A 14,153-nucleotide genomic window follows, 5' to 3' on the forward strand; every position below is an offset into this window, starting at 1 on the left:
TAGTTCTACCTGCCCCCAAAACCACTTGCCAAAAATGGTTAACAGCTGCTGCTTTCTAACTTTTGAACAGTGTTCTACAGATAATATCTATGAGGTTGTACAGAAAATGAACTACACACAATTTTAGAAGTCTAATTGCTAGAAAAGCAGAACTGTGTTGCACCACAGATTACAAAGTGCAAATTAAAGACATGAATCAATACTTTTCAGTAGGGGATGTACAGTACAACAAAACAAAGTGTATAGAGACAGCAGATACTCAACTTCTGCACTGGTGTGAGCAAGACAAACTTTTCACAGCAATACTCCAGGTGTTGTTTGTTTAGTATTTTGTGTGTGTGAGTGTATTTATCTGTAATGTAACTTCAGGTATATGTGAGTGCACCAAACGTATTTAATCCAAGCACTGGAGTGGGCAGATGTGTCCACAGACTCTTGAATAAGATTTTTATCTTTATACAATCCAACAAACTGTAAAATGAAGCACTAAGTCAACACTCTACAAATTGAACACTCCTGTGCATTACAACGGATGTTTTAACATGGCTATAAAAATTTACTTTCTTGGAGTATTGTGTGCAAATACAAATTCCAAAGCCTTTTAACAGTAATTTTTAAAAAATGACAGCAATACATATTTCTATAATTTTACCTCCTCTTAATTGTTAGAGCAGGAAGCAAACTGCAGTGGAAGTATCTGCCAAACGGAAAGATCAGGCCAACATGCAGAGGCACAGGAAAAGTAAAATATTCAAGTGATTTTGTGGAACACCACTGTGATTTTTCTAAACATTATTCTTTGATTTACAGGGGAACAACCTGTCAGTAGCACTATTCCATTAAAAACTTCCTTATGTACAAATACCCAGGACAGTCTGCAATTTTCTCCATAATTTCTTCGCACGTGGTGATTTCGAATAAAAATAACGCAGAGATTTTGTAGTACCTATATTATTTGCATAGATTAAAAAGATGAGGAATGGAAAGTGTTGTAAATGCATCCTGGTTACCATGGACACATTCCATTCTCGATGTTATTTGGAGGTGCAAGTGTTAAAGCAATTCACTGCCACGTTGCTTATTCCACTGGCATTTCTTCATGAAAAAAGAAGAGGAAAGGACGAGCAAAAACCAAATCTAAACAGCAGCAACCACACAAGGCTTCAGGTAAAAAGCCATAGGAAATTTTAAACAAATAAAACAACCAAATTATTTAAGTGAAAATCAGCAAAAAAGGATCTATGTAGTAAGTACCGACTGTCAAAATTAATCTGGGCTGTAAACTACCAGAAGCAGTTACTATTTACATGGTATGAGAAAATAATATTTGAAATTTGTCATATGGTGAGACATCTGTTAAGGATGCTGGACTCACCCTTGCCTTAATTTAATCTATTTTGGATGTTATATGAGTAAAGACAAGTGTCACAGGACAGACTCACGTTGTCTAAGGAGAAACCTCTGGGGGAAGGTCAAGACCGACGGTGTGAATTGTGAAACTCTCTACACAAGGAACATACAAGGAACTTCCTCCTTCCCCAATACACATTTTTAGGATTTCAATCTTGACTCAGCTGCAGAAACTCAAAATATAGTTCCTCGGATTACAGGTTATATGGAGATTAATTGTCCCCTGAAATTGTTCTCCTTGAAATAGCTAAACCTTCACTGGAGAAGGAAGGTGGCTCCAGAATCTAGAAAATAGTGTTGTTGAGACTCAGGAGATCTGGAGGCAAACATTTTCCTGTGTCCCAGGTGAATGGCCCAAATCCCCAGGCTTTGTTTTCACCCTTGGGTTTGTCACTGCAGTCCAAGCTCTCATTTCCCCGTGCAGTGAAGGGGCCACTGTGTCTTCTACTGAAAAAAAAAGTCACGTTCTCTATTAGTCTTAGTGATTTATCTCTAAATCCCTTCTCCCAGACTATTTTATCTCATATTCTATTAATTTTCCATAGATTAAAAAAAAATAAATCTCTGCTTTTGGCTGGATTTTGTAGAGTGGAGGAGACCACAAAAATTTGATTTTAAAATTGACAGTATTCAAATGCTTCTGTCCTCATTTTATCTCATTTTCTCTTGCACAACATTGTTGCATTTTTACTACAATTTCAAATGAATCTATTGGTTTTAAACCAATCCATTTTCATGTACCTTGGTATAGAAATTGTCCATTTCACCCTCACATAACTCTATACAAAATGCAAGTGGATTAAATACCAGCATATTGAAATATCTTAAAGGAGATAACTATAACACAGATGTTTGTAAAGTCATGATCTGTATACCTAAATATTTTTGAGCTAATTGGTTGCTTGAGGCCAGTATTTGCTGATCTGTTGCCTAAGAATTTGTAAACTGAGGCTCAACTTCCATGCCATGAAATCAGATGCCTTCACAAGACAGATATTTTTAAATTCTGAAATTAATTTTCAGTGAAAACTACCAGCTTAGCTGCTTCCTTCATCTTTCCAGTCCCTGTCAGTGTAGATGCAATTTTATTTCTGAAGAAGCACCCCTCCTGGCACAGGTTTTTCTACTCTTACTCTAATACAGTCACAGCTAATTGAGATATCGATACTACAGTACTGGTTTTTCACTTTATAGCAAATTTTTCACACAGTTGCAGCTACAGCCACACTACAGCTTTGCCTGTGTAAGGAATAAAGGAAAACTTGAGTGGGACAAGAGAAACCTTTAGGCTTAGACTAAAGCTATGCTCATTTTTGCAAGCAAATGAAGCTTTGGCTTCAAGGTCACTTCAAAAAGGGAAAGTACCTTAAAATTTCACTCACTTTCCACCAAAAAGAGGCGACTCTGTATTGTGTGTAAGGTGTTTTTTCTCTCCTGCCTCCAAAACCAGTTAGATTCTTGGTAAGGAAAATATTTGACTGGCCAAAGGAGATTATTTTGAGAACTCTTGATTGGGTTAATATGCAAGGATGTGAACACTGGGAAATGCAACCTGGCAGAAGGGGCGGCACTGGTTTTGGGGGGGAGGGTGGTGTGTACCTTGAAACTGCTGACAGGTTTTGACCTGTTTCCTTGGAAAAGAAGGTAAAATGGTTGCAGTTAATGAAGCCTTCGTTTATTAGGGCTCTCAGAAGTCTCTGAAGGACAACTTTATAAGAGTAAGCACAAAAAATGAAACACATCTGAGTGCAAGAGTCCACCAAACTGAAATGAAACTAAAGCCATGCCCGGGTCTCATTCCTTATTTCAGGCATGTACAATATGAAATCAAATAGGTACTAGCCTGCTATGTCTGTGAAATTGGAAGCATTTTGTTCTTCTGGCAATTTATTACCTTTCTTTTCAAATTTAAGGTAGGGCTTTCAATGTCCTAATTCATTTGACAATTGATATGAAAGTCTATGTTTGCATTTGCTACAGTACAGGAAATTATACAAACTACTATTTTGTCTATACTGATAGGATTACATCTCTAGAGGACAATAGTTTTCTTCTGATGTGCACTCATGAGAAGAAAAAATACATCTCTGGCATTTATTAGACATAGTCCATTTTTCATCCTTCTAAGGGATGTCCCTTCCAGATATGCCTCAAGTGTAAAACCTAAAAAGCTGTGCTAAATAAACTGTTCTCCGAGAAAAAAAAACATTCTCTCAAACCAGTGTGTACTTGGAAGTTTGTAGGGCCACAACAGTCATCATGCAAACCCTCCCTTCTCCGTGTCTGCTCTGGGTTTGGATAAAAAAAAAAAATTACTATTAATACATAGCAAGAGGTTAAAACAATTTAGTTAGCAAGCCAAAACACAAGAGTGAACTGTAGCAGAGTACAGCTGTAAGGAAAGAAAAACAACTTCCTGGGGTCAAGGCAAACTGTTCTGTGAGTTGCTTTTAACAAATATTTCAGGTGTATGAAGAAGAAAAGAAATACCTCAATTCCAAAATTTCGTATGTAGCAACTACGAAGTTGCTAATTTTCCCCCCACTTCACTGACACTCTGAAGCATCAACCCACTTAAGGGATTAGCTCTGTGTGCATGACTACCAAAGGCTTCCACTTAAAGCATCTGAAAAACATGTTAGTAAAATACAGGAGGAAGATGGAATAAAAGCTGGGGAAAAAATAATTGTCTTTTCCTTTGGGGAATGCAGTAGTTATATTTGAGCACAAAATCTGCTGCCTTGCCATGGTCTCCTCCCTTTTCTCAGTTACATACCTGGTTTCTTCCTATTTTAATATCTTTCCTCATTGGTTTTGCTAGACTTTGCAGGTGGGAGAGGGAATAAATAACAAGTCAAGAAAACAAGGGGGGAAAAAAAGCAGTTGAAGCTGTTTCTCCCAGCTGCCAACAGCACAGGTGCTTTGGAAGGTAACATCTACCTTCCTACAGCCTCGTGCACAGATCAGAGACACACAGTGCAGAAGGGAGGGGATGTGCTGAGGGGGAAGCAACGCTATCAGAGGGAATAAAATATTACTCTTGAGGATCAGAGTCTTCAATTATGAGCATGATACTTGCCATTTATTAATGTGATTAAACAGGCAGACCTAGATAAGACCGCCACAAAGAGATTATTCCACTACTTAACAGAACAAAGGATGCAAGCCAAGTGCAAGGCATAACATTCCTTTCTAGATGGATAACACACTGACAGGTTTCACTTAAAACCATTTCTTTTAGTTTTGTCCTCCTTAATTCAGTTTCAAGGTCTTGTTACAATTTCAGGTCTAGTCTGTGCTTTAAGTTTCTTCTGCTTTGATTTTTGGGTGGTTTTTTTGTTTGGCTGGTTGGTTAGGTGTTTTGTGGATTTTTTTGGTGTGTGTTTTTTTCCTCTTTCTTAGAGTAAAAAAACCCAAACAACTGAACAGTCAGACTCCCCACTGTGTGTACAAAAAGTCCTCAAGTGCAGCAGTGCAAAGTAATTTTTAGGGAATCTGCACCTCTTTTAGCGGGGTATGTACATATAACTGGCAATCCTTTTTATTACAGGTGAAATCTTAGTTCAATCATCCCACTGCTCCTTTCTTGGATACTTCTTACCATCCTGATTTGTATACATCTGCAACCAGTCTAATGTAGTATCTGCTGGAAACTGTTTTCCTATATTCTTATGTGGGCATCTCACTTCCAACACTTGACACCCCTCACTCTAAATTGGGAGCAACACCTATTGCAGTGGCCCCTAAAATCTCCTCACATTTTTTAAGAACAGACTAACACTACCAGTGTGTTTTTCAAGTTCCCTTTCTGTCTATTTACAGCTTTAATTCCAGCTCAGATTGGAAGACAGGAACACTAAAGAATCCCTCACAATGTGCAGGCATTCTGATATACTTGATTCCTGCCCACATTTCCAGGTTGCAGGAAAAGCTGTGTTAAGTACGGCCCTTTTTCTCAAGCAGTGCTCAGCTCAGTACTACAGGTAGCCTGCTCTCTGGAAAGTTGGTTGATTTTTTTTCCAGTCCATTTTTAATCACTTATTTTACATGAAACTTAATATTTGTTACCTTTAGGTTTCAGTGTCGTTGTAAACTGCAGAGGAGGGAGCAGTTGCACAACTCAGCTGTAGCACCACCTTAGTGAATGCTGAAATCCTTTCATTACCATTTGTCATGATAATTTGATGTGCACATATATTAAAAACATACATTGCCTTTTCTGTCACAAGTCTCTGCTTGCTTTTTTGCTGCTTTCCAGCTACACAGCTCCCCTGGCCTGCAATGCCCATCTGTTGTCCCTCCTTTCACTCTATTGTTCACTATCATCCCATTATGTTATTTAGAACTCTGGCTTCAGACACTCTCTTAGGCTTCTGCTTCTACAGTATTATTTTGCCTTTTTCAACAAATCATTTTGATCATTTTACTGTGCACTAGTGTTTGTTCTTCTAGTTCCCACCCTCCTCCAGATAATTTGTGTAATTTAGGTCTCAGCCAACAAATGACATTTCCACTGGTTGCACCCCATGCACAATTTTAATCTTATTTAGTGAAGTCCATCCAAAAGCTGCCGGCACTTTTACTCTGGTTTAATTTAGGCTGATTTCAGTTTAACACAAATTGATTTAGTTACACTCAATCAAAATCAAGCAAATCTTTACAATAAGAATCCATAAAGTTTAGACCAGCAAGTTTGTTTAAAAAAGCAGTTTTTAAATTACACTAATGCATCTTCAGATAAAACCTTTCATAGCCTTGCCCACACTGAGATCTTTTTCTAGCTTTGCCTTCTTCCCTTGAACACTTTACTGAGTGCACTTAAATGACTTTTGGTAAATGAACAAAGTATAAATATATGGTATGCCTAGTCAAGTAAACATACCTGAAAGTTCTTCATCATGAATGCTACTGTGTAAATGGAAAATGAAATAAGGTAAATTGCTCTGGGTTAATAAAGGCAACAGAAAAGAAGAAATAACTGTTTTCCTAACTTGAAGTGGAAAAAAGGAAAACAAGACAACAGATAAGAACACAAACTTACCTTTGGAACCCAAAAGTAGAATTATTCCTGAAGAACCCCAAGAGAGAGAACAACATGGGTAAGGATGTACTACCTAAAGTAAGGCAGGTGAAAAACATAACTAAATCTTTCTCTGGAGGAAGCACTGACAATAATGAACATGAGAGCAGCACTTGGGTATAGCAGGAAATGTTGATTTAATGAAGCAGAAGGTCGTTGTGATTGCTCACCTTGAGGAACTATCGCTCCGTCGTGACCTGGAAATCATCACTGGCAGGAAGGACCAGATCAAGCACAGTAGTTTTGAAGAAAGCCACAAACATTAAAACCATGCATAAAACTTAAAATGGGAGCTTAAACATTGCAATTCTGCATGATACTGCTGTCTGTGTATGAAAGACTAGTTATAAGGAGACAAAACCCAGCTGAGACAGAAGAAAAAAATACATCTCTAGGCCACCACTGATACAGAAAAACCAGAATTTTTTTAAAAACCACAGCAAACAATGTTCACAGAGAATTAACTAAGATTACTTTATCATCTTTAACACACCTTAATTGAAATTGATACAAGAATATTTCAATGCATCTTCAAAGGACAGCTCAACTTCTTCAGAAAGAATTTTATAGGTCCACACAACAGTACAGAATTATCATAGGCTCACAAACAACTGAACTTACAAGCAAGATAGCTAATTAAGGACTCAGTATCAGTTATATTTCTAATTTCAAATGAGGTAAGCATTTAGTAACGTTTGTGGGGAAGAAAAAACCCCAAAACAACCACCCCTCAGAAAAGAGAGAACTGAGTCTTCTGGAGAGGAAAAAGCCCACCACTTACACTGCTGTGTGATGCTTCTGGAGAGGAATCTCGATGCACCAGTAGGGACAGCCCTGGAGTGCCAGCACTACTAGGGCAACACACCAGAAATCACATTTCAGTTGTTAAAAGCCCAGATTTTCCTATGTCAGTTGGGTTCTTGTGCTGGATCACATCTTCCAATTTGCAGCACGACCGAAGAATTCCCAGATCTTCCCCAGAACCTTACGGGTAAGAGTGAGCAGCTGCACCCATCCCGAGGTGGGATCATGGGAGAAGGGAGAGGTGCTGTGAGGTGTCCAAACCATCACACGCCATCACAGCACTGCTGAACCAAATAGTGGAGCTCTGCACAGAAATACCTGACAGCAGGATTCCTGTTTTTCCAGTCCAGCATTAGCTCCCCAGAGAAACTGTCTCCATTTTCCAAGCAGCTCTGCTGTTTACCTGGATGTCTGAATTAGAGACAGCAAAAAGGCAAAGGAGATTTCCCTATGTATTTTAGGATTAACAAACATTCTGCTGATAATAATTGCTTAATACTGTGTGATACTGTGTTTGACTGTTTTGGAAATGCACTTCTTAAGCACAACAGAGCATTTCCTGAGCTGGGACAAAATGGTTTCCTTCTGAGCTCATCAAACTATGCTTGAAAGGTTTCTAATTTAAGGCAACAACAAGAAGTTCCTAGTTTCATGCAATAAAGTCCTCCATACAAATAGTTCATAACAAAAATACAATTTTTTTAAGCTTGCTCTAGAAAAAGCTCTGTGCTGTTTTGTTTGTTAAGAACACAAATTCTCTCTTTGAAAAGTCAAAGAAGAGACTTAAATAGAATTGGTCCAGATAGGCAATAATTGGTGTGGTATCCTTGAGGTTTCAAATGCAAATAAAATAGTAGAATTCTGAAAAAGGTTCATCTCCCACAGATCTTTACTTAAAAGAGGACATCTTTCAAAAAAATTGTTTTGCATAATGTGAAATTAATTTCAGCTCAATTACTATTATAACATCTGTTAATTCCCCCCCTCCAATCCATCTGGCTTAAGCACTTCAAATGGCATCTCCTGTCAATCAAATAGGTTACATGTCAAATGTCATCATTAAGACTTAAAAACAAGGCCAGCATTCAATAGGTAACTTTATAATATAATTTTTTTTAACCAAATGGAGGAGCTACCCTTGCAGGTTTAATAAAACCTGAAAGGTCCTCATAACTGAAAATCAACCAGTCCACGATCATTACAGTGATCACTTATTAATATGTCTCCTAAAATTGAAATTTTATTGAAAATGATAACATGTGTGAGGGGTTTTTTTGTTTGTTTGTTTGGTTAGTTTTTGTTTGGGTTTTATTGCTGTGTGGTTTTTTTTTTAAATTTAGTATTTATAGGGATCAGACATAGAATTGAGTTGTTTACTGAGAAAGAATTTTTTAAAAAATGTTCTTAAAGATTTAAGTGCTGTAGGTTCAGAATTTTTACTTAAAACTAAAAAGCCAGAAAAACGACTTTATTTTTTCAATTAAAACAATTAATTATAAGGGTCTTTGAAGAAAATACTCTAGTTCTCAGTATCCAAAGTAACATGCTGTGTTCAGAATGTATTGATTTAATCAGAAACTGATTGAAGATGTAGAGGCGAACACCAAACAATGGGAGCAGTGAGGGGTAAAGAACAAGAACATCCATCAGAACTGTTTGCCTGGTTACTTGCACTGTTTGCTATCTGCATGTCCTGTATATGTTTGCTAGAGAATGCAGTTGCTGAGCTCTCCCCAAAGACACAACTGTGCAGTTGCACATTTGACGAAGCTGAGCCACCCTGAGTGTTGTCCAGGCAGATCCTGTGTGGAACACTGCACGCAGTGACGGTGGATGTGACTCCTGCCTCTGACAGGGAAGTGGCTCCACATTCTACTAACATGACAAAATCCTCTGATTAGTGCAGCATTCATTAAATGGTGACAGATGCTGGTATTAATTACATGTTGAGTGGATCATTTTCCCATTACGTTTCTTTTGTTATCAGCCTCATCATTCTAGTTATCAGCCTGCCCTATAAGCAGATTAAGCACCAGACTTTTTTGGGGGGAGGTGGGGGATGTGTGTCTATAGTCCTTGTTTGACCAAAATGAGTGACCCATCTTTTCTACTCTACCCCACCATCTGGATTCCTCTCACTGCACTTTTCAAAACCTGTACATATCATCCATTAGAAAATTTATAAGAAATTCTATTTTGCAGGGTTATTTGTGTGGCTCTCTTAAGCCACCTTACATTTGATGTTGGAGGCCATATGATTTATACAAAGAGATAACATCTATTGTTGTTTGTGATAAACCCTGCCAAATTATAACTGGCATATCAAATATTAATTTGGCATTTCAAGAGTGAAGAACACATACAGTAAAAGATAATGGAAAGGCATACGTGACACAAATTGCCATCCCTCATGTCAATCATGAGAAAACAAAAATCCCATTCTATGTAAAATTACATGCACTCACAGAAAACAAAAACTATTCACTGTTCCCAAGAATTCCAACAGGATTCCGAGTACACATGTTATGGCCCAGCATGTTTTTCTATTTAGTATGTTTATCCTGACATGTACACCAGCTTCTCCTTCACAACAACTCAGAGCAGTCCTGGAGGGGGAAAAAGAAAACAAACAAACAAAAATAAAAATTGAAAAGTACAAATGGCAAAGTCATTAATGTGGAAATAATTTCTGCCACAAACCAGAAGGTTATAAACTGAAAGTTGACAGAGGAGGAAGACATTGGAATAATAACTAATCAAAGGATGATCGTGAGTCATTAATGTGATTTTGGTAGAGAAAGTGAAATACAATCCTAAAATTTAAATCACACAGGATTTTCCAGAAGACATGGGGAAGTAACAATGCTTTTGCACACAGCACTTGTTCTAATTGGAACTTCTAATGGGAAGAAATGCAGTGAAAAAGATCCTGGGAGTGACCAGGAAGCAGAGTCTGCTTCACAAGTGGAAACGGAAAAAACAAACCAAACCTATCAAGAGGGCATATTTATTGAATATATACAATACTGTACATTTACAGAATCACAGAATGTACTCAGTTGGAAGGGATCCACAAGGATCATCGAGTCCAACTCCTGGTCCTGTACAGGACCATCCCAAGAGTCACAACATCTGCCTGAAAGTATCATCCAAACACCTTTTGAGCTCTGGCAGCCTTGGTGCTGTGCCCACTGCCCTGGGGAGCCTGTTCAGTGCCAACCACCCTCTGGGGGAAGAACCTCTTTCTAATAACCACCCTAAATCTCCCCTGACACAACTCCAGGCCATTCCCTCGGGTCCTGTCACTGGTCACCAGAGAGAAGAGCTCAGTGCCTGCCCCTCCTCTTCCCTTCACAAGGAAGTTGTGACTGCAGTGAGGTCTCCCCTCAGTCTCCTCTAGTAGGACCCCCAGCTCCCTTTCCTGGCACTGCTTTCCATCCTCTCATTCCCCAGTCTGTCTGTATATCCAGGGTTGCCCCATCCCAGGTGCAGAATCCAGCACTTTCTGTTGTTGAACTTCCTATGGTTGGTGATTGCCCAGCCCTCTCATTTGTCGAGGTCTCTGCAGTGCCATCGAAGGAGTCAACAGCTCATCCCAGTTTTGTGGCATCTTCACACTTGCTCAGTATCCCCTCCAGTCCTTTGTCCAAGTCATTTCTGAAGATGCTGAAGGGCACTGGGCCCAAGATGGAGCCCTGAAGGACCACACTATTATACACACACAAATACAGCATTGCTACCTACACACAAGATATCCAAACACAAGAAGCTGTAAATTAGTCTGCATAACTGCCTTTCTAACCATCAGAGAAGTGATAGTCTGGAGCAGTGTGAAAAAGCCTCACTACCTTTGAAACACATCAAATCCCATTTATGCTATGAAGATCTATTATGTGGCTGAATGAAACAGCAGGCACTGGGACTTGATGACCCGGAGTCATCTCTTTGAGTCTTATATTTCTGCAGTGGAACTGGCAGATGCCCACACAGGGGAAATATGCGCAATAGTTTCTCTGCATTTGTAAGATTACAATTGCTGACTTGAAACAGCTACTTGAACAAAGTTATTTTCACTGATGGCTCCTAAGATCTCTCCTTTTGCACAATCCAGCTGGTTGAGCTGTATTCCACCAATGCTCATTTAGCATCTGTACCTATACGGTCTCCTTTTGGAAGGGTTATTTGCAGTGAGTTACAGGGCTCTCCCCTTCTCCTGTGGTGTCACATCCTAGGTTCTCTGGTTGTCTGCCTTGTCCTCCTTATTTGGCTATTGTCCTATACTTAGCTTCAGAAAACTTATTAGCCTATACTTTACTCTCAGAGTAGGGTTTATGTTCATTTACGGTACTTCCTGTTAATCTATTTTTAGTTATACAGCAGGTTGGGCCTACTATAGTGACTTGAGGCAGGCACAACAGACTTCCAAAATGCCTTCTGGAGAACATCCTCAACCCAGCAGGTTGCATGAGAGAACTGATAGAATTCCCTTGAATGTGGGAAAAAGCTAACCAAAAGCCACAGACACTTCACATGACTCATCTGAACACAAAGTCTGCTGCCATGGACTAGTTTTTGCCCCTCTGATATGGCCTCTCTGCCCAACTAAATGTCTTGCCCTTAGGCATTCTTAAGATATTCTGTATTTGTAGAGGATTTCTGGTTCTGTGGCAGCTTGACTTGATGGTCAGTTGATACCTGGAAATCCTGGCAATGACCACAGGTACAAACACTCTGGAGCTGTGTAACACACGCCCAGTAAATTGATAACTTCATCTGAAGGATCCGAATTTCCTGCTCACGTAAAGCCCAAGTAGACCATTCAAGAAACATGGAACCCTTCCTTCAAATCCAGTATGCAGCCACAAACTCCTTTCTGTGTTTTTAAAGAAAGCTGAGCTTTTCAAATAATCCAAACCAGTTATTTTTCAATGGCACCAGCTTCCTGGTAATGCTTTGTGCAACAAACACTTGCAGAACAGTTTTAACTTCCTTACACTGACAGTTATGTTAACTGCCTGCTTTGCTTTCAGGATATATTTGGGCAGCTCAAAACCCAAGAATAGATATCTGAAGTGTTTGACAGGAAACAGATACGAGAACCAAAACACTGAAGACTGCAATAATAATAATAATAAGGAACATCTTATTTTTATTAGCTGAGCGTGAAAATGACTGGTAAATACCCCCCAGCACTCAATTACATATCCCATGAACAAGCAGGGCACGGAGAGGATTCCCATGGGGTCAACTGGACAGGCCCATTGCAAGACTTCAGCTATTTAAAAGCATATTTTTCCCAGTTATTGTGCAGCAATTCTTCCCTGAAATAAACATATGTTTATTATTTTGGTTTAAATTACGAAAACAAAAAACTTCCTCCTAGTTTCAAAAAACGTTGGTGTTTGTTTATTTTTTTTTTTCTGGTAAGACATTTAAAAAACTTTCTCAGGAAAATTTTTGAAATTTTACAGCTTTTAAATCAGTATGTCCAGCCAGAGACAAGCATTTGTGTTCATCTCTCATGCTTATAAAGTCAACTAAGTAAAAAATGAAACAAAAAGTATGGAATATTTGCAGTTTTATTTCATAACCTTATAAACTCATAATGAGATTTGTTAAATCCCTTTTGTTTACTGTTTGACATTCCTCATTGATGATTCCTATTAAATTATTCTGAAAAATATTCATAAAACACATTCTGTAGAATATTAAAAAAAAAAAAAAAGTTCAAAAACTCTTCCAGGATATTTAGCATTGCTTTTCTCCCTGTTTGGAAAACCAGTTACATACACAGGCATTAGGCAGGACACACAAACATCTTCAGGTACAACATGGAAAATATATATAGCCTTCCCATTCACAGATGTGCAATTTAATTTCATATTCTTGGAATGACAGATTAGACTATTGTTTACCCCCCACCTTAAGTCTAGTTATTCTGAGAGTGCAGCCAGACTTATCTTAGGAGGAATATTGTGACATTACTTAAGGATTTGTTACTTATTCACTTGAAATGTTAGGACCTTATTTATTTGGGAGGCGTTTCTGAGCGTGGACTTAGGTCTGTTTTAAGGCTACAAAATCACGGAAGATACTTCTTCACAAGATACTCCTTGCTATTTGCTGACCATTTTGAAGGATTTTTATTTCCCCCTTTCCTCTGGTCCTCACCCAGAGCCCCTTCCCAGGCAGAAGGAATCTCCCACAGACAGAGGCTCCTCGTCTAGACATACTTTCACCAAGGTTTGGAAATAACCCTTTTTGTTCCCAGTCCTTTCCTGCCGCCCCGCTACTCACCCACACGGCATCCCCGGCTCGGGGCCCGGCGTTCCCAGCCCTCAGGAGGCCCGGCCAGCAGCCCTTACTGAGGCGCCTCCCCGCTCGCTTCCCGGTGTTAACACGCGCCCCCCGTCCTGCCCCGGCACGGAGGAGCTTCTTGCTGCAGGACGAGCTCTGGCTAAAGCGCTGCTGCCTCAGTGGCCGGGGACAGGCCCCGCCACCTTCCTGCTGTGCCGGGCGGGGGAAGGAGCGGGAGCCCCGCGCGGCTCCGCCGCCATTTTGGACGCCGGCGGGCGGTCCCCATGGCAACCAGGAAGGGGCGGACATCGCGCGGGGTCACGGCGGGCCCGGCCCTCTCTTAAAGGAGCAGCCCCGGCGGCGCCGCCGTGCCGGGCAGGGTCCGAGCCCGCCGCCGGTGCCAGCGCAGACCCGCGGCCCCGCCGCGCCCCGCCCGCCCCGAGGGCGGACATTCTCGCGGACCCGGGGTGACGACCCCGGCGGAGGGATACCGGCCGCCCGCAGCGGCCCCGCCGAGCGCACCGAGCGGGCCCGGGGCCGGGGCCGGGCCGCGGCGGGGGCT

The 14,153-nt window shown here is 40.3% G+C and overlaps 1 long non-coding RNA gene across 5 annotated transcripts; it reads right to left on the reverse strand.

Annotated features, from left to right (window-relative positions):
* Nucleotides 1-374: 374 nt before the first annotated feature.
* LOC126636067 (uncharacterized) lies at nt 375-13,857 on the reverse strand. 5 transcript variants are annotated; one of them, XR_007627881.1, is made up of 3 exons: nt 13,592-13,857; nt 9,760-9,900; nt 375-9,166 (listed from the first exon to the last, which is right to left on the reverse strand). It is a non-coding gene; the product is annotated as an uncharacterized LOC126636067 (long non-coding RNA). The 5 variants fall into 5 exon arrangements; XR_007627882.1 differs by having other exon boundaries at nt 375-9,169; XR_007627880.1 differs by having other exon boundaries at nt 375-6,318; nt 6,452-9,900.
* Between the last annotated feature and the right edge of the window lie 296 nt (nt 13,858-14,153).

Source organism: Myiozetetes cayanensis, unplaced genomic scaffold (genome assembly GCF_022539395.1).
Source record: "Myiozetetes cayanensis isolate MyiCay16 unplaced genomic scaffold, myiCay2020 scf13, whole genome shotgun sequence".
In the NCBI taxonomy this organism is placed as follows: domain Eukaryota; kingdom Metazoa; phylum Chordata; class Aves; order Passeriformes; family Tyrannidae; genus Myiozetetes; species Myiozetetes cayanensis.